At 40.7% G+C, this 25,317-nt stretch overlaps 1 protein-coding gene across 2 annotated transcripts in view; it reads right to left on the reverse strand.

Moving 5' to 3' along the window:
• CELF2 (CUGBP Elav-like family member 2) overlaps nucleotides 1-25,317 on the reverse strand; it is an 832,193-nt gene that overhangs the window by 623,733 nt on the left and 183,143 nt on the right. For both annotated transcript variants that reach the window (XM_019460830.2, XM_019460833.2), the window contains exon 2: nucleotides 8,496-8,535. The gene's annotated coding sequence lies outside the window, so the exon portion shown is untranslated. The remainder of the gene's footprint in view (nucleotides 1-8,495; nucleotides 8,536-25,317) is intronic.

Genomic DNA, 25,317 nt, shown 5'->3' on the forward strand with positions numbered 1-25,317 from the left:
TCCTCCACTATTTGGACTATTGTCCTGAAAACTAAAGGACACATAATTTTAAGAAAGGCATATGGTCTTCTTTTCAGGTACATGGGATTAGGAAGAACAACAACAACAAAAGAGTTACGTGTGTGTATCATTTACTTTGCCTTAAGGACTTTGCTCAGTACTTCCATAAGTTTTCTCTCTCTTTCTCTCTGTCTCTCTGTCTCTCTCTCTCTCTTTTTTTTTAAGTAGGCTTCTCAACCAGTGTGGAGCCCAGTGCAGAGCCCAGAGCAGAGCCCAGGGTCGAGCATGAACCCATGACCCCAAGACCAAGACTGGAGCTGAGATCAAGAGTCATATGCTCAACCGACTGAGCCACCCAGACACCCTGCTTTACGTCTCTTATTTAACTCTCCGTGTATCCTGAGAGATATATGTATTGTTAATGACATAGCAGAAAAGTCAGTTAATTTGCATAATGTCACAGAAGTGGCCTGATTTGTGGAACTGTTCTACCACTCTGAGCTCTGTGAATCAATTCCATTGGCTTAAGATCTTCTCCTGAAGGCCTTTTTCCAGTTAAAGTGAGTATTCCACTGTAGATTTACCGTCCTATTAGATAGTTTCTAGGATCTATGAAATGATATGGCTGGTGTCATGTCAGGGCTTGTGGTTACCATGCCAGCCCTCAGGGATGCCTACAGAGCTGGTCTGTATACCGCTCCCAGTTCTTTAAAAAAAAATTTTTTTTAATGTTTACTCATTTTTGAGAGAGAGAGAGAGAGAGAGAGCATAAGTGGGAGAGGGGCAGAGACAGAGGGATACAAAGAATCTACAGCAGGCTCCAGGCTCCAGGCTGTCAGCACAGTGCCCAACACAGGGCTCAAACACATGAACTGCAAGATCATGACCTGAGCCAAAGTCAGACGCTCAACCGACTGAGCCTTCCAGGCACCCCTACAGCTCCTAGTTCTTAACATGCCCCAAGCAGTGCTTTGGAGCATTCTTAATGGGATGGGTTTCCTGTGGTCCTCTTTTTTTGCAGTGGACAGCTATCATCCAACAGCTGCTTTGGTAATCCATCATCAATTCTCTACACCCTGGTCCTGTTAGAAACATCTTATAAACAACCAATACCATGTTGGCAATTCCCAGGCCCTGGTGTCACTCCTGTCTTGCTATTTATTAAGCCCTACAATCATTTTTTATACTCAACTTCCTCCCAAACCCAGATTGGATGCTAGCTCCAGGCGGATGGCTATTTCTTTGCCTTGTTCGAAGGCAAGATGTTGTAATAACACGTCCTGGTCATGATTCCAAGCACCTTAAATATATTTTATTACATAATCCATAAAACCACACTGTGAGATAGGAAATACTGTAATTCTCCATTTTTTCTGAAAAAGAAACTAAGACAACAACAAAACAAGTTTTCTTAAGGACACACAGCTGGTAGGAGGTTGAGCTGAACTTTTTGTCTCCAGGTGTTCTGTCTTATCTGAACTAATGCCAACCAATCCACACTGACAGGGCACCTGATGGGTGCAGTTGGACATTCTTGACTCAGTTTTCTACTTCTATTTTAAAGACATTTTTAAAAATGCTTATTATTTTGACAGAGACAGAGCATGAGCAGGGGAGGGGCGGAGAGAGAGGGAGACACAGAATTCAAAGCAGGCTCCAGGCTGTGAGCTGTCAGCACAGAGTCTGACGTGGGTCTCGGACCCATGAATCATGAGATCATGACCTGAGCCCAAGTCAGATGCTTAACCAACTGAGTCGCCCAGGTACCCCTCAGTTTTCAACTTTTATTTTGGCAAATCAGTATACCATATGTAGCGTGCTGCTGTGGCATAGAGATGGATGACTCTTGCTTAAAGATACACAGATAATTTTAATAAGACAGAATTGGAAGACAGGAAACATGCTTTGTATAACACAAGCCTCAGGCACAAGGGGATTTTAGACTGGAGCACCTCATGCCCTGGAGGGTGACACCTGCCACTCAAACATGGGAACGAGCCGGTCAAGTTACAAAGGTACAAGGTTCTGGGAATTTCAAGTGTGAGGTCAGAGACTCTTCTGCCATGGAGGAAACCCATAAAGTCTCAGAGGGTAACGAAGAAGTGGAGAGAATTCAGAATTTGGAGGAATGATGGAGAAACTGCAGAAGCGATCAGAGACCATGGGTCCTAGAGACTGTGAGTGCACATCATACCTCCCGCTCACTGAGCTAGTCACTATTTAAACCTCATTCTCAATCCTGTCTACTCTGACTCCTGCCATGGGACTCTGTCTGGTGTTTGGATTATTATCAACCCGGGAAATATTTTCTGTGGGATTTCATATTTGATTTCAATCATATTTGATTTGATCTGATTTTAAATTCAGTAGAAAAATGTTATGTATATGTATATAGAGATAATTTTGTTAGAATATATGTATTTCAATGAATCTGTAGCATAATGTGGAACCGACTTTCACTTCTGTTTAAAATCTTCGGCTGAATACAGGGTTTTCTTTGCAGACATTAGGGAACACACTCAGTTATTTACTAATCTGGGGTCCTTGGCAAATCTGTCTTGTGCCATGGTGATTTCCATGGCTTTCTTAGGTATTTGCGTAGGAGCAAATTCATGGTCATAAAACCATCCTTGAGCAACTTTGTTAATATCTTTAGCCTATGTGTTAAAAAACATTTCACAGTAATATGAAGTACATTCACATACTAGTTTTGGTTTTTCATGTTATGATCTTATTCAATATACTCTTTTGACCTAAAATAGCAAAAGTGATAAAAGATCATGGCCCTCCAAAAGGAGACCATTCGTTTTCTTAAAACCAAGTATAGCATCATGGATTAGTCTTAAGGTATTGATTCAATTTTTAGGGAAGCTAGATGCTATAAATATTATAAATGTGCCATGAATACCTACTTGTCAGGGAGCAATGCACCCTGGACTTTCTCCATCCTGGACATGCAGCAAATATCCTATTGGCTGATATAAAGTCAGCGGTAAATTTGGGAATATAGTTAGCCACAAACAGGGGGAGTCTGGGCAGGATCTGGGCAGCACAGAAGAGGAGTGATGATAATCTATTGGCATCTCTCTTGCTGAGTGTGGTCATCGGGACACATCTTTGAAATCTCATGGCATTGCTTCTCTGTTCTCTATGTGGAAAAGCAGTTCGGTCTGATCATAAATGAGCATACCGTCTCCTACCTCACAGGGTTCCCCACGCTGAAGTTACAGGGCCTACTGTTCTCATCTTGAGAAAAGAACAATTAGTATATCTGCTGAAATGTTGAAATGAAAGGAATGCAGGGAAAATATCTCCAAATAAAAAACCCCAGCGTGAGCACAACAAAGCAAATTCTCACAACTCAGGGAGTTTTGATAAATGTGTTCACGAGCCTTATAAATGTAGCAGCCATGGGTGCCCCTGCCGGGAATATGTGGCTTAGAAAGAACAACCCTAAAAGTTTTAGATGTTGAACCACAAGTTAGAATGGAAGAAATAATTTTGCTATCTGGTCCTTTGAGAAGGAAATCTACCTGGTCCTTTTGGCAGAAATTCCCAGACATTCTAGCTGTTCTGATCATTTGTTTCCCTCCTGCCTCAGGTAGCAAACTGCCAGTGGATGGGGGCGAGAAAATGTTGGGGTAAGAGAAATTATGTAAATGTTGCATTCCAGCAAGACAAATTTCAATCCCTTGAGCTCTTTTAAATGGTATGAATTCTAGAAATAAGACACAAAATTTAACCTTTTCATGCTAATAATGATTTCATAAAGCAAAACTCGTTAGTAACGGTGACAAATATGAAGTTCTATTGAACATTTAAATTCCAGAATATCAGCGAATGCCCCAGGGAGATATTTACCCAGCCAATGACTTTCTGATGCTATTAAGAAGTAATTTATTCAAGAAAGTCTCCATTCATGAGTTTACATAAGAACAATATCTACTTTACAAGGGCTTGTGTTCTCAGTATAGCGCATACCTAATTTACAATGACTTTTGGTTAAAATTTTCATTAGGTTGGTTCAATAGTATTTGATAATTTTAATTTAGTTTTATGAGATCCCAGGTTCCCATTTATAGGAAGGGAAAATGAATGCAGAGGAAATAAATTTTTAAAGAGCAAATTTATCTCTCAAATGAGCTCTGCTAATTTCAGCAGTAAATCTCAGGTGGAGGAAAGTTAACCTTTAGTATTTCTCTGGCAGTCCTTTTGGGCATAGTCTATGGGCATCCTTTAAAAAGCAGCTTAGGCCCACAGCATCACAGTGCTTTGCAACTATGCCGATATTTGCAGTGATTCTCTAAGAGACTCTTTTGTAAAATACCAAAATGGAAAAGGCACTCCAGCGTTTAAAGCATAGGGTGTTTTCATGGGGCTGAGCACAGGAAAAGGAATAGGCATAAATCAGGCCCAAGAAAGCAGAACCAAAGTAGATGAGAAGTGAATGCTACAGGTTTCTGAAACAAGGGTTAAGGACTACACAATTACCAGATGTCAGGAATTTAGGTAGGATGGCCATTATTCAAGCTGTAGTCAAGAATGTGAAATTGGGGCAGACACAGTCCCAAATACAGGACGAGAAAGCCACCTCATGGGGCCAGTCATGGGAGGATGGACCAACCCTGATAACGTGATGGGGAGTTTGCTCTGCTTAATTGGAGAAGGGATGAGTTAACAAGAGGTTGTGATACCCATGTGTGTATGTACCTCCCCCACCCCACCACACACAGAAAGTTAAGGTTTCTTTAGCAACTAGTTTTTCTGTTAACACTAACTGATTTACTCTTCCATGGGGGCAGCTCCAAACTCTTTTCCAGCTAATCAACAAATAGCATAGGGCCATGCGAAGCGAAACGCTCCCTCCATCTTATCAACAAATTGCCAATGAGGAAGCAAGTCTAAACTTTCACAATATTATCCCCATGTTGACAGAGGGATTGTAGATAAAATTCCCCATCACATCATGCAGCGAGGTCCTGAAAATGTAACCATGGTTTGCATGGACTACTGGAACAGCTGTGGGTGCAAACGACTACAGAAGGCAATCTAGTCCCTGCCCTGCCACTACCATTCTGAACTGGACTCTTTCCTCCCATTCTTCCCCTCCCCAGTAGGGAGAGGACTGTTAAGCATTTATTCAATGAGTTTGATCAATGTAGAAAACCAAGCTAGATCGTTCACCTTCTACATGTCAGTTTTTATTTACTGAAGGCTCACTTTACTCTTTACCCGACTCATGCAAATGTCCATGGTCTACTAGGAAACAGACTATTTTCATATTCACACCCAGAACAGTCTTCTGTTCATCAGTAGGGGTCCTGGGCTATAAAGTCTGTCTCTGATCAAGTCAGGATTCAAATGAACATCAGCTAATTTTTTTAGGTCTTGGCACCTGAAACATCTCTTCTTCTTCTTTTTTAAGTGTTCTTTTTTAAATGTTTATCTATTTTGAGAGAGACAGAGAAAAAAAGTGAGAGGGAGAGAGAGGGAGAGAGAGAGAGGGAGGACATAAGTGGGGTAGGGGCAGAGAGAGAGGGAGAGAGAATCTCAATCAGCTTCCACACTGTCAGTGCAGAGCCAGACTCAGGGCCTGATCTCATGAACCGTGAGATCATGATCTGAGCCAAAATCAAGAGCCAGATGCTTAACTGACTGAGCCACCCAGGGCCCCATGAGACATCTTATAAAACCACTGAAACTAAAGTCAAAAGTCCTGTGTGTTAGATGTATACGGACTATACAGTCTGTCTAAAACACAGTCTGTTAGCATTAGAAGTAAATCTACAGAATATATTGTGTGTGATTGTCACTGTCATTATAAGTTACAGCTCTGCATTTTATAGTATATAATGAAATGGGATGATAAAAGTGACATCAGGCTTTGGATTCCAGTGTCTAAATCACCCATTTTATTCATAATTTGGCAGCTAAATGTCTTTTAAATACTGTGCAAAGTTTTATGATTCAATGTTTGCCTAAAGAATGGAAAGAAATGTGTTAAGCTGCATTGCTAAGTAGAATCAGACTGTACTGCATAAAACCATCAGAAGACAGGTGTTCGATCTAGTTTCTTTTGGCCTCTGAGAAGAGGAGTGCAGGGCCAAAATTTGAGCTGATCTATCTACCTCTGGACACCCCTTCCCCCAAGGATCATCAAATCCATGCGTTGCACTGAGCAAATTAAGAGTTGATCTGCTTTCCACTGCTGCATTCCATTTGTTCTGAAAACCCTCTCAACCTCTTCTTTTCTCCTAAGAGATTGATATTTTGGTCTCCAGTGGTCATTTGTGTTTAGCCTCCCGCCTTTTGTTAGCTTTGCTGTGACCAAAGAGAATTCATCAGTAGGTAGGAATCTTAACTCACAGTGGTTAAAGGCTCAGTGAAGTAGCTTCCAGTGCTATGAATATTAGGTGCCTGCTAGTTTTCTTGAAGATTCAGAAGCCCATGAATGTTGTTTCTCTGATTTTGGAGCTTCAAAGCAAGACATTCTATTCTTGTGATGGAAGGTGGCCTAATTTGACAAAGCACTCATTATTTGTGATTTTTATTTTACCTAACCCTCTGCCAATATAAAGGGCTTTCCATTCCCATCCCCTCTATCATTCATATTCCTGGCGCGACTGGTAAGAAGCATCTGCATCGAGTTTCTAGATTCACTTTGTTTTGACTCTGACTCCAATAAGTAATCATGGTCAGCCCTCACATTCATGGAGGAGAAACCCACTTTGCATTGAGACCCCCATGACTTAGGCAGACCTGTGAACGTCCTATTACTACCTAGAATGTTCACCCGTCTGTTGGATCATATTAAAGCAATCATAATTCTCTATGATCACTACTTTCTCCCTTTAGCCCAAGGCATGAATGCCATGCAATGTGTGAAAAATCACAACATGGATAAGTCCCCAAGATGCTATTAATCATTCCTCTAGGTACAGGAAATTTGAGAGGGTTTTTTTCTTTGTTGTTGTTTGTTTGTTTGGTTTGGTTTGGTAAGAGTAGGAGGCCATGGAGGTAGAAATTATAAAAAGAGGTGGAGAAAGGGGACAAGAAAGAGCGAGAAGGAAAAGAAACTCCAGATCTCTGGAGACACTCTTGCCTAATGGCCTCTGCCTTTGGCTCTCTTTACAAAACTCTGGGGCTTGACAGGCTCTGAACTGGTTTTTTGCCACCCTCTCAATTAGAGAGGCTAATCCTAATATTAATGAACACTGCTGAACAATAAAATGTGTAAAATATCTTTCCTCTCATAACCAAGAGATCATACATGATCCAGATCATAACTACGATCCATGCAATGCATATGTATTTTAGGATTAAGTAACTTTTTCCTTTCCGATCTGTGGCTCTAAATCTGTGCCATATGTCACCTAACAAGGTATTTTCCATTATTCTTTTATTCAGTTCACTGCATTTTGTTCCTCTTGTCCCTTGAAAATTAGCCTGTCTGTAATCAGAAATCACTTCTATTCACAGTTCAGTGCCTCTACTGTAGATGTGGCAAATGCTTGTTTACCAGGCTGGTAATTGGATTAAAACATTGAAAAGAAACAGAAAAATGGAATGTGTTGAAAAAAAAAAAACACAAGCATAAAATCAACAAAACCAAAACAAATTAAAAAGCTCTAATGAATAAAATGGCTATTAATAGAAATCATTTATCAGTAACAATGTTCCTGAGTTTGTGGTCCTCAATACTCAATGGAAATGATATTTAAAAACCTAAGAGAAAAAGGAAAAGGATTCTGAATAGCTTTACTGTAAGCATGACTTGAAAGTGGTTGATTAGTTTCTGTGTTCTTCTGGGGTGTCTTGAGACATGGGCAGTGTATAAATCTTCACAGGTCTGGATACAGAAATAGCACAGTCAGGAAAGCACCTGTGTTAAGTTATTTAAGGGGACTTAATTATTCTTTCAAATTTGGACATTATTATTTTGATACTTGAAATCACAGAAACAAAAAAATAAGTATGACCTCTTTCCACAGAGCCTTGCTGAGTGGCATGAACAGGTGACTGTGATATTGACAGTCATTGGGTGTGGTGTGCCATTTTGTCAATTGAGGAGTGACAGGGTTGGTGTATAGTCAACTGTTTACAACCTAAAAACTATACCCATGTGCCTAATTTTCTGAACATTCTTCCAATAACCTTATTCAAAATATTTTAAGAGAAGCTAATGCTTTAAGAAAACAAAACACCTTGCAACAAAATAACCAAGAGTAGAATATGAAATCAACTAGTCATACAGGAATTTCAATATCCAACAACAGGTAGGCTTTTATATAAATGGGATCCAAAGAGACAAAGGATCAGACTCAATACTAAACAACATCCAGAAGAGAAAAATCCAAAGAGAAACAACAGCACTACTCTTATATTAGGAAGCAGAAATCAGATAAGCGAATCCATGTGATTAAGCCACCACCACTACCTTTAACAGGTGTCTTCAAGCAGTCCATCTTAAGCATACAGAAGAAGGAAGCTCTTACCTGCCTTAGCTGGATAACTCCTTTCTTTAGTTCTGTAGACCTGAAGATGAAAAAAAAAAGAAATTAAGTTCAGTCCCTGAATTTGAGAAAGACATTCTATGCTAACATATCCTTAAAAAAATTGCTCACTTTTTTATTAAAAAAAGTTGCAGTGAAAGCAATGTATAACAAGCAAATGAGATGACTTTTCTGTGATTTGCTATTGCAGATTGCTCATTGTGCTCATGGACCTAAAGTGAAGGCAGAAGTGAAATTTACTTGTCAGGGACCTCTTCAATTCTCAGAGTAAAACGATAGCACTGCATTAATTGATTTCTGATTTCTGCCACATCTGTGTTGATGAGATTTTTATTAGAGTTTGTCTATATTACCTTGGGGATTTTGATGTCTGATGTTTACCTTTTATTTGATCCATATCAATTGAATTGGGGGCAGGAGGAAAATTAATGCCTTTCTTCTGCCATCAAAATTCTATCCAGGGACTTAATGTCAGAGATTATTATGGGAATCTGCTTGGTCTGTTTTACTTATGGTGTAAAATATAGAACATCAGCTAGTTATTCTGGTCCAATGCTCACTAAAATCCATTTACTATATGTAACATTATTTTTTTGGTCAGGCAATAAAAATTGGGTTCTGAAGTGTTTTATATGAGTTACAATTCATTTTTGTGATTGTCAGAGGTATAAGATTGATGAATTAGTGAGAGGTGAGGAGTATTCTATTATAAACAGAAAACCTAAACCCAATTCTAGAAACTCGGAATCCATTGGCCTGGGTCAGAAGTTGTCAAAGTATAGCCTGTGGGCCAAATCCAGCCTGCTACCTGTTTTCATAGGACTCATGAACTACAAATGGTTTCTCCCTTAAAAAAAAAAAAAAAAGTTTATTTATTTACTTTGAGAGAGAGAGAGAGAGAAAGCACAAGTGGGGGAGAGGCAAAGAGAGAGGGAGAGAGAGAGTCCCAAGCAGTCTCTGCACTGTCAGTGAGGAGCCCAATGTGGGGCTCGAACTCACAAACCATGAGACCATAACCTGAACTGAAGTCTATGTTTAACTGACTGAGCCACCCGGGCACCCCCAAATGGTTTTTTACCTTATTATATGCCTGAAAAATCAAAAGAAAAATAATATCTCACAGCATATAAAAATTCTACAAAATTCAAATTTCAGTTTCCATTAATAAAGGTTTATTGGAAAACAACCACACATACTTGTTTACATGTTGTCTATGGCTGCTCTCATTCTACAACTGTAGAGGTGAGTAGGAACAGAAGGGATAGGACCTACAAAATTTATACTATTTACTACTTAGTCCTTTAAGAAAAAATGTATTGACCCCTGGCTTAGGCTGTGATTGATTTCACCTTTGTTGGGGATAAGGAGGCTAATGTGATGAGACCCTAATAATTAAGGTTAATCAATATAGATAGGTGAGTGATAGCTTTTATTAAAATAAAAATGACTATATTTCATTCTGGGGTCATCTAAGTCACTCATCACAGATCATAAAGGGCATACTTATGAAAAAATGGAGTCCTTAACTGCTTGTGCAGGAAGTTCTAGGTTGGCTTTATTGCTATACTATAGTTACTTATCAAATCTACTTTTCATCTTATAATAAAACTTCAAGACTTTCCTTAATATTTGATAAAAATACCTAGAACATTAACACAGTATGGAATGAATAAAAAAGAAGCAAAACACAAATATATACATATTATATATCATATATATATATAATATATATATATATATGATATATAATGATTTAAATGAAGCATTTGTATGATGTTTAAAAACGGAAACAACCAAAATATATTTTTAATGAAAAGATATATATGCATAACATGTATATTCACCCATGTGTAGTAAAGAGTTAACCTTGCTCAAAGAGAGGTCTGGCCTTTGCCCTTGGCTCTTGGGAGATAATTTTGAAGCCCTTTGAATATCCTGCCTGATAAGAGTATCATTGTTTGTCCGGGGGCCTCAGGTTGTACCAGATAGTCTATAATACCGATGGGATTTATGGTACATAGGGAAGCCTTGGATCATGCATATCACCTCAACTTCTGGAGGGGCTGGAGACCAAGGTTAGCCCAGCAGATGATCAACCATGTTTATGTGACTAAGCCCCAATAAAAACTCGGAACACCAAGGCTTGGGTGGGCTTCTGTGGTTGGTAATGCTATGTATATATTGTCACGTGTCATCTGTGGGAGAAGTAAGCACTGTCCACACAATGCCACCGGGACAGGACCGCTAAGTGCTGTGTACTTGGAGCCTTCCTGGACCCTGTTCCATGTGCTGCTTCCCTTGGCTGTTTTTCTGTCCTTTGACTGTAATAAACCGTAACTGTGAGAATAGCAGCTTTAGTGAGTTTGGTGTTATCCTTCCAGCAAATTATGGAACCTGAGGTTGGTTTGGGGGACCTGCTAACTTACAGCTGGTGTCAGAGTAAGCATGGGCTTGGGGACTCCTAAAAACTATAGTATGTGTACATTTAAAAAAAATTTATATACACATACATACATACATATATATCACAAAAAATCATGTCAATGGTTACCAAGAGTGGGTAGTGGGCATGACACGTAGTTTCTAGTATGCTAGCATCCTAGGATCTGATGGTAATTAAATGGATAATAACATGTAATTATTCTTTTTTATTTTTTAAATTATTTTAACGTTTATTTATTTTTCAGAGAGAGAGACAGAACATGAGCTGGGGAGGGGCAGAAAGAGAGGGAGACAGAGAATCCAAAGCAGGCTCCAGGCTCAGAGCTGTCAGCAAGGGCTCAACGTGGGGCTCGAACTCATGAGCTGTGAGATCATGACCTGAGCTGAAGTCAGACACTCAACCAACTGAGCCACCCCCAACATATAATTATTCTTCAAGCTTTACTTATACATTTTACATACTCTCCTGTATTTATGATATCTCAATATTTTTTTAAAAAAGGTAAAAACTCCCGATAGAGCATGTTACTATAAACACACACACACACACACACACACACACACACACACACACACACACTGTCCAGTGTAGCATCAGAATCATTCAGCTACACAAAATGTTGCGATTTTGTCCTTTGTCTTATTACTGAAGGACTATAACCTATTTTTCACGAAAAAAGTCACTTTGTTGTTTAAGGATCAAAATCACAATTCCCATGGTCATGTGCTAGAACATTGGTTTTAGTTTGTTTTATTTGCTATTTGCTGGAATCTTGGAAACTCTGTCCCACTTACATGTGTATCTTGGAAAGTAATGTTTGATTTCTCTTGTTTTTATTTAGGTGTAACAGAATGAACTACCTTTGTATAGGTTAGATGAAATGACTAACATCTCAGTTACACAGGAGAGTCACACATGATCACAACAATGAACTATAACCTCTTCCATGAACAGGAACTGAGATTTCTCTCCCCCTTGAAGCACTACCCCAGTTCTGGGACTATTATGTGTGTGGGTAAGTAATTTTAAACTGATTGACTGCGAGAAGGATTCAAACCTATCAACACTTGGTCCCCTATGTCCACAGAGATCCATTTGTGCCCAGTTTCCAGACTTTTTGCAACCATTGAGTGTCCACACAGAACATGCAATACTGTCAAATAGAAAGACCACTATCATCTTCCAAGCAGCAAAGAGTAGCTTAAAAAAAGTACATGATTCTTTATAGTCAGATCACTGAACTTCTTTAGCAATTGCTACTGCTTAGTATCTGATAAGTCTGATGATAGCCCCCAAATAGAGATATTTTAATATGGTTACAGGTAAAGCAATTTTAAGTATTCATTTAACTTCTCAAAGTATCAGATATAATTTACTGACCTTTAAAAATAACGTAAAAATCAATAGTTCAGAAACATTTTTGTTAGATGTTAGGGGCATGAATCTCTCTCTCTCTTTTATGTTTATTTATTTTTGAGAGAGACCATAATGGGGGAAGAGCAGAGAGAGAGGAAGACAGAGGATCCCAAGTAGGCCACGTGCTGACAACAGAGAGCCTGATGCTGAGCTTGAACTCATGAACCACAAGATCACTGACCTGAGCCATAGTCAGACACTTAACTGACTGAGCCATCAAGACGCCCCATGAATATCTCTTTTAATGTAATAACATTATAGGTAACAAAGGCAAACACCACAAAGATGGGTGGTAACTAGTTGTGTAGAATAGTCAAAGTGTGCCAAAGAAGTAGAATTTTGCTAAAGCCCTCTATCAGTGGTCTGCTCAGACAAAGGGATACATACAGACCGAAGACAGAAACTTACCAGGTCATCTTATAAAGTGACTGCCTTTTTGAATCCACCCGGACGGACCCATGGTCGGAAGTCAATTGCTGGTAATTGCATTAGCAGGGCTTCATCTGATTCTATTGTTCATATGGCCCCAAATAATCAGGCCACTCTCATTGATTGTTCTGGCCAACAGAACAACTCAATCAAATTGACCCGTGGCAACTTGTTTCATTGTGTAGCAGATAGCAGTTAGGATTCTCCCAAAGCCGCGGCGGCCATATTTGGGCCATTTAAAGCACTAAACGCTAGGCTGCTTCCAAGGAAAGAACGTGGTGATGGAGAGCAAAGTGCTGGGTAGCAGCACTGCATGTTCAAGATGGGACTCAGATTCACTAAGGGAGGTCTCAAATTTTTGTGTGTAACAATCACAAGTTCATGGAACTTTTGTAGAAACTCTGATTCCTAGGTCCCAGTCCAGAGATACGGATTCAGTATTTTGTATTGGGGCCCCAGGGATATGCACTTTCCAGAACTACCCAAGTCATTCTGATATTGCTGGTCTCAAAGAAACTTGGAAGAACACTAACCCTAAAATGTCAGAACTGCTTCTAAGCTTCCAAAAGGGGCAGCTGGTTCCTACTGTCGCCATATAATCCATGTGCTTAAGGCCAGGCAGAACCTTGTGGCGGCCTCACATTTTACGGCCAAGCAGAAAAGGTTGCATCCCCTGGCCCTGTCCACAAGCCTTAAGATTCATTTTGCCATTATATGAATGGTACTTACTTGGCTTCTATATAATTTTAAGGATGTAAAAGATTTGGTCCTCTAAAAGCATCTTATTAACATCATGTAAATGTATACTCGAATGTCCCCAGGGAATGATCCTTGGCAGATTTCTTTCCCCAGACTATACATTGCTAATGGTCATCATTACCTTAGAGCTGTCAAATAAAACCATGAGCAGCTGGCCTGAATTGGTCTGCTTTTTTTCTTGGGACTATATTAAAAGATTTTATATTGTTAATAAATGGAGAAAATTAGAGGTTAAGTATTTAGCTTACCCAGCCCTTAGAATAATGACTAATTATAAAGACAGTTTTGATTTAATTCCCCAAATTTAAATATGGCATTCACAGTTATTAAAAGCCTAAGAGCTAAGCTGTAAACTACCTGTTTTATCTTTTGTCAAGGTATGATCAGAATTTTGTTGTTTGGTAAGTGACCTGTTTTGTCTAGTGGTTACAGCTGGGCTGGCCCATCAGTAAGGGTGTGATTACTCTCACTGGAAACTCAGACTGGGACTGAAAGTCCACTTTCAGCATTCAGCAAGCGTATGCTGAATATGTGCTCCGCTTAAAGCATGTATGAGACTCGGTCCTTGCCTGCCAGAGAATGCAATCTTAAATAAGCAGCAATTATACTATGAAAAATGTGTAAGATCTCTAAGAAAAGTTCAAGGTAAATTGCCTAGGGTTCAGAGGGAAAGGAAATTATATCTTGTGAGGATAAATGAATATGTCATGAAAGAGGTGACATTAGCAATGGCAGGTAAGCATGGGGTGTGTTGCAAAAATGCAGGCTCCGACCTAGGTAGTGTGCCGACTGCATTTTGGGAGTGAGAGTAGATGACAGCCCTGTTATTCTTCTATGTGTTTGGGTCCTGGCTCTGAGCAAGGCAACTCTACTTTCAAAGTAGGACCAAGATTTGCATGACCCCTTTAGGAAGAATATATCATGCATAGTTTGGAAATAAAATCACGTCATTCAGCTTTTAACATTGTAGTCTGATGGGAGCCAACAAGATGATGTTCTGTTCCCAGCTCTGTAAAGTCATTACACTAGTTCTCTCTGTGTCTCCGTGTTGCCACCAGTGCAATTCAATTCTTAGGATTCTTCCTGATCTCAAAGGAGCATCAGCATAATGAAAGCTTTTACTTGATTAGGATTTTACTCTTCTCAAAACAACTGATATGTTATCTCTTTTAATTTATATAACCAACCTTTCAGGGAATTTGAGCTGACATTTTAATCTCTAATTTTGCAGGTGAGGAAGTTAAAGCTGAGAGGAGAAAAGTACATCTTCCAAGACCACACTACTTACTTTCAGTGAGAGGGCCACCATTTAAACCCACATCTATTGCCACTGAAAGCCACGATTAAGCTACCTCTCCTCACAGTCAGGAGTGGACATACAAATAGTTTGTAATAGAGACAATGTTAAAACTCCATGAACTATAACCCAAGTAATATTCTTGCTCAAGTTTCTAGGTGTTTTTTTTTTTTTTTACGTGTAGTTTTTAGGGGGAAAAAATCATGAAAAACAAAACAGCAAATAATAAAACAACAAAAAATAAAAGCTAGTTTCAGAGAAAGTAAGATAGAAACAGTTGGGTCAACCCAATATTAAGTATCTCGGATAGGACATGACACTTAATATATATGTTGTTTTTAGCCCAAAAGGCTTAACACAAATTCATCAGTCCTCTAAATTGCACCTTCCACTTTATAGGAAACATGGCAGACAGAGGAATGAGCTAAACGGCACCAAGAGGGAGTAACCAGTCAAATCCAGATAGGACATGACACTTAATACATATGTTGTTTTTAGCCCAAAAGGCTTAACACAAATTCATCAGGCCTCTAAACTGCATCTTCCACTTTATAGGAAACATGGCAGACAGAGGAATGAGCTAAATGGCACCAAGAGGGAGTAACCAGTCAAATCCAGAAGGTGGGGCATTCTGGTGGGACAACTTTCTTGGCTTCCTTAACAGATGAAGGTCACAAATTGGGGGATGGGGCTGAGCAATGCAGGGGGTGATGGGAGGGAAGGATTGGAAAGAGAGCCGAGGAGAATGTGGCATGCTCTCCTGATGACGGTGAGGGTCTCAGGGATGACTGCACATGGTAAAACTTACACATGGCATGTTTTAATATGTACAGCTCGTTGTATGTCAGCTACACTGCAATAAAACTGCTACAAATGTTAAAAGGGGAAGCGATTCACAGTACTCGAGAAATGTTGACTCTAAGTTCTGGGTGGCTCATCTCTCCCTCTAGGCTGCTGTTTTGCCACGATTGTCCATTTCATCCCTTTGAACAGCTGAGAAAACGGAAATACTTGCTTGGCTGCTATTGAGGAGCTGTGCCTCTTTGGGGCACATGATTTGAGCAGTTAATGTAGTCAAAAGGACTACTGTGAGGTTGTGCAGAGAACCATGGGGTTAGGCTTCAAGATAAAAAGCTAAAAGGAGCTGTCATTCCGAGATGCCCAGCAAAATCCCTACTGGGAAATGGTATGGGATACGCCCCTGGAGAGCTAAAAGGGCTCAATTTTATTTCCATCTGAACTTCTTCTGATTCCACCTTGTGCACTGATCCCAGGGGTTCCAGTGGATTGGGACTAATGGCATGTGCATTCACAGGGGCGCCTTTGAAAAATCAAATTTGCATAAGCCCACACACACCACAGAGTGTTTAAAAGATCCATCAATAAGTGTAATACTGCTCCTGCAGATAAAAATAAAACGACTCCTTGAAATTTAGGGGACATATTCAAAAACTTCAATAATGCTTTTTGAGTTATAGGAAACATTTCAAGACCGATTTAGTTGTGACCAGCTTGGCAACTATTCCTGTGGCCTCTTAACGCTTAAAAACGTCTCCATTCAGTGTGCCAACACCTGAGAACACTAGCCCAAAGTCAGAAATACATACACTTTCATTTATTTGGAAGGAGCTAAAGGCAGGAACGCATTTTGAATGTTTTGTTTTTTCCAAAACAAATACTTGTTTGATTTTCACAACATCCACTGATATAGGCAGTCACTATAATAAAAGGTTGACCCCAGACACTGTTCCTGATTCTATTGCACAATATATTTTTTTTAAAGTTGCCTGTTTGAGCGATAATAGCTCTAACTGCCACAGTTACCATGCTGGTGGATTGATTCATTTATTAAAATAGCATGGTGCCTTTCAACCTGACATCTTAAAACATTTTCAAATGAAACAGGGACCCTTTGGATTATCTAGAATGTGTTCATTCTCCTTGCTATTCTTTAGAACTCCATCAGGTTCTCATGTGATACACTTTGGAGGGCCTCCGGCTTAATAAATGTAGGCTGAGGTGTGTGTGTGTGTGAACATGTATACGCAACGAAAAATCCTCAGAATCGGCTGTGAGGTGAACTAGCTAGCCTCTTTCTTGCTGGCATACAAACTTCCCTTTCAGGCTGGAACCTTGGCCGATTCTGAGACAAGTCATTTCGAGGCTTTCCTTCCCTGGCCCTCTGAGCTACTCACATTACCACTTGAGACCCTTCCTGGTTTCTTCTGCTTCGTTCAAAGGGCAGAACTGATGTGGGCTGCTTGAGGTCACTGGCCAGTTGGAGGCAGAGCTGTCACCATTGTTGGGCTGCCTGGGGCTATGCAGGGCACTGACCTGTGACCTTCCTTCCCCCAACTCCTGTCCCCTGGGGAGACACTGAATCCACATAGGCCCTTTGACCTGGAACTAATTTGACCAGTAGGACTCTAAAAATCTACTCAGTCACTGGTGCCTGGTTGGGACTCTTCTCCCAGAATAGGGGAAAGGTAAAACTCTGAGGGTCCTGAATGGAAAGAATGGATTGGCACTGCTTGGTTGGCGAGGGGATTTAGGAACCCAAGAGGTGACCATGGAAATCAGCAACTCTGAGATGCCCGGACACCTACCCCAGATGGCAACAGAGCCACAGGAAGATTCTTCTCCCTTCACAACCAGGGAGAAGGACGAAGCCTGCTGAGAAAGTCCCCAACCCTTAGGATCCCTGGGGCCTGACTGGAGGGCTGGAACCCTATTACAGGTTTCAAGGACTTTAGCTCCATTCCTGAACCATGAGTTGCTGGTGACTGGGATAAACTTGCACAAATACTTTCCGTGGAACTTTATCTTTTCTTCTTCCTTAAAATTTTATGAGCTTTTCTACCAAATGAGTTATCTGTGCACCTTAACTTTTAGGAACAATTTGCAAGATGCTGATATATCCAGCCCTACCTCCCCTGAGCAATCCTAGCTCCTAGAGTTTAGTGATAAGTGATTTGCAAAAATAGAGCATTACCCTTCTTTTAAAACTAACTTGTGATGCATTGAAATTGAAATTAAAGAATAAAATGATATTTGCTTTATTATATCAGTATTATATTTATTTTCAACTATAAAGTGAGTGCTCATTCGATACAGAATTTTAATGCCCGTTGGTAGGTTTATGTATCCAGGCTAGACATGGGTCTTCCAAGGGGGGCCTGCTCTTATCTTCTTGAGGATAGATAATTAAAGAGATAATTCAAGGTATTTGGATTACAAGAAAAAGTAGAAATTTCTTTCTTGCTTATACATATGTTTATGTATATCCATAATATATTCTTGTGCATATTATGTGTTTGTAACGCAGAGCCATCGGAAAGCCGATTTGCAGACAATTTTGCTAGTTCCACAAATTTATGGGCATAAGCTCTGTTTTTAAATTTGATTTCTGTGATCTTTTCCATGGGCAGGCATACTTCTTGGCCCTAGGAACAAGTTTTGACCTTTTCAGCTCTTTTATTCAGTTTGACATTAATTTTTCTTCTTTATTCTTAACAGGTTTTCATTGTACTTAGTGAACAATACAGGGGCCCTGGGGGCCAAATAAACCTGTAAAGTGCCCATGAATGTTAACCAAAGACTTACAGCACTACATGATTAAAAGCTTTAAATTCTCAAAGAGCAACATGATTAATCCAGTACCACAGTGCTGAGTGGCTTCACACTGGCTTCATTTGTTGGTATTGTTATTTTCCTTGGTTACATTTGATTTGTTGGAATGATGATGATTTTAGTTGGCACAGTTCATTCCCACCACCATCTCTCTGCAGTCGCAAAAATGTCTTAACTATTTTAATAATTTTTTAAACTACTCATATCCAACTTTGTGAGGCAAGGAATGCAGGCCCAAGATATGCCTGTGAAGACGAATTCACACACCTCGGCCTGCTACCATGAAGGCGGACATAAACATTCTTTTCAGTTTATCGTGTGTTTAGTAGAAATGAAGGCAGATGGTTCAGATGGCTTCCGATCCCAGTTTGTCTTCTACCTAGCTTTTTTTTTTTTACTTTATTTTTTTTTTTTAGCGTTTATTTATTTTCGAGACAGAGAGAGACATAGCATGAATGGGGGGAGGGTCAGAGAGAGAGAGGGAAACACAGAATCTGAAACAGGCTCCAGGCTCTGAGCTGTCAGCACAGAGCCCGATGCGGGGCTCGAACTCACGGACTGCGAGATCACGACCTGAGCCGAAGTCAGACACTCAACCGACTGAGCCACCCAGGCGCCCCAATACCTGGCTATTTTTAAAGATTTCTAGGATCCTAAACTTTTCCTTGATGGGCTATCCCAATGCTAACATTAAAAAGTAGGTGCAACAATTTCTAGCCCAACTCAACTTCTGTACTTTTTCTTTTGTCTTCTTTGCACAAATAGAGAAAACCCACTTTGCATCTTTGTGATATTGCTTCAAATACCCCAGGGTTGCTACAAGGGTATTTTTTTTTCACTTCCCTATTCCCAGTTAAAACAGTCCTATTATCATTAATCTTCCATCACAGAGATTTTTTTAATATCATATCATGTTTGTATTTCCATACTCATTGTAAAAAGTTGAGTCCCAAACCAGTCCCAATAAAAAGCGTTACAATGTATATTGGAATTGAGTGGTGGTTTCTCTTCTTGCCTCATATTCTGAAGAGAAAATTGTAGTTGTTACCATCATTATATGTGTGTGTGTGTGTGTGTGTGTGTGTGTGTGTGTGTGTGTGTGTTTATTTTTGAGAGAGAGAGAGAGGGAGCATGAGCAAGGGAGGGGCAGAGAGAGAGAGACGGAAACAGAATCTGAAGTAGGCTCCAGGCTCTGAGCTATCAGCACAGAGCCCAACGTGGGGCTTGAACTCACGGACCATGAGATCACGACCTGAGCCGAAGTCAGATGCCTAACCGACTGAGCCACCCAAACACCCTGTTACCATCATTATATTGATATTTCTACTCTTTTCAATTGCTTAAAATTTATCTTCAGCTTGCGATCTGCTAAGACTATCAAAACTGTGGCTTCCTGCTTTTGTCTACCGTCTTTTACCCAGATTTTGAATAATCTTTTGACCCTAAGGATGTTAATATGTATTGATCTTCAGTGGTTCTTATCCTTAACCTGATTTGTTTGGAGAGTTCAAAGTTCTTCGAGGTAAGCTCCAGAAGGCTAAATAAATGTAAGTTTTCAAAGTCGGTACCTCTTTCAAAATGTCACTTACAACAAAATGGATTTCTTTTGCTCTAATAGGTTAACTACTGGTAGAAAACAGAAGATGGCATGCTGAACGATCTATTTGTGCCCTAATTCTATAACATGTTGCTACTATCGAGTTAGAAATGTAATAATATTTCTGCTACATGCTGTGATTCATCTCTGAGGGACAGCACAGATATCCAGGGCCAGGGACATGTGTCTCTGATTTCAGTACTAAGTCATTTCAAACATAGTCAGCCTCAAGATGTTTTTCAAAGGGTCAGCCAACTGAGGCTTTATTTATCACCTTACCATGTCCTTTCCTGTATCTACAAACCGCCTTACTCTCTTTCCTGACGACTTAGAATTGCATGAGAAATAATGAACTTGAGGTACTTCTTCCTGTTTTCCCCCTTGGTTCAGCTGCTGACATAGATTTTCTTCGGGCCACAGTTAGCAGATACATTGGACAGCTTTAGTAGCCAAAACGAATATCATAGGACTTTGATAATGACCACAATTTCAAATTGAAAGATCACTTCTTCTTCATCGGTGTATAAATACCCTACATTTTTCTTGTGTTTTTATTCTTTGGGGAAAACTGGGGATGAGTTGCAACTTGTAAGCCTTTTCTCTTGAACGGCCCTAAATATTAACTTGTGGCTGCTTGCTATTGAACAACCCCAGAGAAATAAGCAAAGATTCATAAACCTTGCTCAAGTTCATGGTTGTTGTCCTTGGGCAAGTCTGTCCTCACAGTAGTTTGAGCGTATATGGCAGCTGCGGGCTTAAAATGAAAGGTGTTTCAGCTTCACCTCTTAGCTCCTGTGATAACCTCAACTAAGCCTGCCTGAGGATGTCCTCCCTTTCTTTGACAGAAATAATAAACTGGGATGAGTTTGCCATAACAGCTCTCATTCCCACCACCATCTTATTTCTAAGAGGTGGGACAACAGCTCTTTACACTGCAGAGAATAAGACATCCCAGAACAGTGGAGTCCAGGCTGTGAGGACGGAATGGGGCTTTCTTCATACAAACAGCCACAAAGGTCATGGAAAGATATCTTGACATGGCGTTGCCATGGCCGCATTATGATGCTACAGGGACACTCCTCTCTTTCAGGAAGTGGTTGATGTGTGCTCTAATGAACACATCAGAAAGCAGAGTCACTGGGTCAAAAGATCATCTGGGACCTTAAAAGTCCCCTTGGGGCGCCTGGGTGGCGCAGTCGGTTAAGCGTCCGACTTCAGCCAGGTCACGATCTCGCGGTCCGTGAGTTCGAGCCCCGCGTCAGGCTCTGGGCTGACGGCTCGGAGCCTGGAGCCTGTTTCCGATTCTGTGTCTCCCTCTCTCTCTGCCCCTCCCCCGTTCATGCTCTGTCTCTCTCTGTCCCAAAAATAAATAAAAAACGTTGAAAAAAAAAATTAAAAAAAAAAAAAAAAAAGTCCCCTGTACCTACCAACCCCTCCACATTGCTGGTTTGGCTGGGAAAAAGATAGTATTAACTTTTTGCCATTTTGTGAGCTTTTCTTATTCATTTCTATACCTACGCTGTCAATTTAGGATTAAAATAGCCCTCAAAGAAAGATACCACTTGCTCTGTGGAGGAGGGGTCAGTTTTTAGTGCGAAATGAGACTTCTTAGGCACATGAATTTCACAAGCCATGCCCTTCTTCGTATGTCTGCCAAGCCTGCTAGGCCAACAAATCTATTTTTGTAGCACTATATCGCACTAACAGCACTATATTTGTAGTGTTATTAAGTGGCAACTGAACCACCAGGATACAGGGGTAAACAGCCACCACTAGGAGCTACATCAGGGCTGAAAGACCTCAGAAAGCAACCACATCATCCCTGAAGGGCAAGGTCACTAGGCAGAAGTTCCAGTTTGAAAGCTACTGTTGGCTTTTTCCTTATTGGGAAGTCATGCAAGTTTTCAGGTCGACAGAAGCCTGGGCAGATATCTGTTATCTAGAGTCATCAGCTCTGGGCCACAGAAGTGAGCCTTTCAGAGTACTGTCTGAGTACATTTCTTTGTCTGGATTGTCCTATCCTGAGCCAATGCAGGTAAACTGTGGTGTGGAAATAATTTATGCATTCTAGGGACTGATGTGGTAGAATGGATGCTGTCTGAGCCCCGCCCAGATGTCCTTGACCAGGCTGATGCTCCCATTCCCCCGTTGCTGTGTGTTGGCTGTTCGTGGCTCATAGTTGCTTTTTTCTCCAATGAACTATCCTTGGTCCTTATAAGAGCCACCAAACCGAAAAGGTGCCTGAGAGGCTCCTCCCTCCACGTGAAACTCCACTGCCCTGGATGGGGGCTGTCTTCCACAAACAACTGTGAAGTGTCCAGCTCTCCTACCTTGTGGTGAGATGCTCCGAGCTTTTGCTGGGACGGGGGTGAAGCTGGGCTTCAGCTGAAACCACCTCTTTGCTTGGCTTCTTCCCTGCTCTACCCTACTTCCCTCACTCCCCAACAAGTTCCTCCCAGGGGCACCATCTCAATGTTGTCATCTCCACAAAAATCCCTGTCTCAGCCTCTACTGAAAGGGAACAGAACCCAAGACACAGGCAACATGCTATGCAACATGCTCACTTCCATGGGACAACTACAATAATTGATTTCATGTATATTCTAAAATCTATGCATATATAATTCATCTGGTAAAATGAAGATACATCGTTATAATGTGAACCAGTAATTCCACTCCTAGGTATTTATCACAGAGAAATAAAAACACAGGCCCACAAAAACCCAGGGATGAGAATATTCGAAGCAGATTTATTCAAAAAGACCAAAACCTGGAAGCCCAGATGTCCATCAGTAGAAGAATGACAAAAACAAACTGTGGTGTGTTCCTAAAATGAAAGTCAACTTAGCAACAAAGAAAATGAATTACTGGTGAAGGCGACAATAGAGGCAAATCTCAAAAATACTATGCAGAATGAAAGAAGCCAGACACAAGAAAATATGCACTGTATGGTTCTATTTAAATAAACGTCTATAGTAGACAAAACTAATCCAGAGTGATGGAAATCAGATCAGTGATTACTTTGGAGGAGAATGTGCAAGTGACTGGAGAGGAGCAGGACAAAATTTCCAAGGTGATAGAAATGTTTTTCCCACGATTTGCATTCATCAGAACTGATTGAAGACACACATTGAAGATCTGAGCATTTCACTATGTGTAAATTATCCCTCAATTAAAAAAAAAAAAAGCAGATGTGAGAAATGCATCTTTTTCTGAGTTTTGCTTATTTTGATCATAAACTTGTGTTGAACAGGGACTGTGGCGAAGGTAGCTGGGAGAGAAACCGAAGTGATTGGTGGCTACCCGGGGTTGCATGGCACCCCAGTGCATCTGTTCCATGGATCGTTCCATTTAGTTTCAATTTACTTCAGGTTGACTTTGGATTAAAAGAGAGAGAGAAAGAGAAAAGGCAGAGGAAAGAAGGATAGAAATGTGTTTGATTCTCCAAATTGCTTTTTAAAAATGAATGTAGGGACAGCTGGGTGGCTCAATTTGTTGAGTGTCCGACTCTTGTTTTTGGCTCAGGTCATGATCACAGTTCATGGGATCAGGCTCTGTGTGGGGCTCCACACTGACAGTGCGGAGACTGCTTGGGATTCTCTCTCCCTCTCTCTCTGCCCCTCCTGTTTGTGCACTCTCTCTCTCAAAAATAAACTTAAAAATAATAAAAAAACAAAAAATGAATGTAAATAGGTCATTCTTTACATTTTTTAAAAATGTTTATTTATTTTTGAGAGAAAGACAGAGCAGGAGCAGAGAAAGAGGGAGACACAGAATCTGAAGCAGGATTCAGGCTCTGAACTGTCAGCACAGAGCCCAACATGGGGCTCGAACCCACAAAGCGCGAGATCATGACCTGAGCTGAAGTCAGATGCTTAATCGACTGAGCCACCCAGGCGCCCCAATATAGGTCATTTTTTTGGATGACACTTTATTTGCAAAGATGCAAAAGGTTTCTTCATTCACTCATTTTTCTCTATCAAACATCTGTAGCTTACTTATAGCATCACGGGTACTGAATTAGATGCAAGGAATATAAAGAAAATGAAGTCATTTTATCAGCCTTGAAGAATGGATCGAAAATGTTCACTGTAGCTAATGCGGTCAATAGCATACTGGATGGATCAGGGCAGATCTAAGGACTGGCCTGGGCGCAGCAGAGTTTGAATGGACAGGGATGGAGAAATGCATCTAGGGGTACTAGGACAAGCTTCTGAAAGGAGGTGATGCTTGAAATAAGATGCCCAAGGCTTTAGTAAACTATAGGAGGCTTTAGTAAGGCTTTAGCAAACCCAAGGCTTTAGTAAACTACAGGAGACAGCATGGTCCTTCTAAGGTAGGATGACCATGGATTTAGGCAAACCTCCGTTGAGAGGTTTGCTCCAGCATACTCTGTCACTTTGGGCAGTTGGCTTATCTGTCTTGAGCCTCCACCTCATTATTTCTAATTTGTGATAGTAACACTTGCGGTGTTGCTACAACATCATATCTAGCCATTATTATTATTATTATTATTATTATTATTATTATTATTATCTGGGAAAGATGACTAAGTCATGATCAGCTATTAACACTGTGCTTCATCAGATTAACAATCCAGTCTAACAGAAGTAAAGATCACTGGGGAACTTTGATCTGGGGGGGCCAAAGGTCAGATTCCTTTCCTTGCTGTTTCCAGCTTCTAGAGGCCATCAGCTTTCCTTGGCCCACGGCCTTGTCCTGCATTTTCACAGTGGTGAAGCATCTTCAGATCTCTCCCTATCTCTCATCTCTGCTTTCACTGCCATATCTCTTACTTTCTCTCTGGTTTGTCATCACATCACCTCACCCTCTCTCCCTCTGACCCTTCTGCCTCCCTCTTATAGGAAGGTCCTTATAGAACCTTTGTGATAACCCTGAGGACATTCAGATGATCCAAGAAAATCCCTCCACCTTAAGATCCTTGACTTACTCACCTCTGTAAAGCACCCCCTTGACATGTAAAGCAACATATTCCAGGTTCTGGGGATTGAATGTGGACATCTCTGTGAAGGGGGCATCATTCAGCCCATCACAGAATATATATGAGTTGTCCTGAGACCTTTGTATAGAATCTGAGTAGCTGAGAGGCAATGGTGGTGGGATTGAGCAGATGAGAGGCTGGTTGGGGCCAGGGAAAGGTCACTGAGAGGGAGTCAGAGCTGAGGGCATGACGTCCCACAGTGACAAGCTCAGATCTGTGCTTCAGGGATCC

This window comes from Panthera pardus, unplaced genomic scaffold (genome assembly GCF_024362965.1).
Source record: "Panthera pardus isolate Hobbes unplaced genomic scaffold, ASM2436296v1 HiC_scaffold_6, whole genome shotgun sequence".
NCBI classification, from domain to species: domain Eukaryota; kingdom Metazoa; phylum Chordata; class Mammalia; order Carnivora; family Felidae; genus Panthera; species Panthera pardus.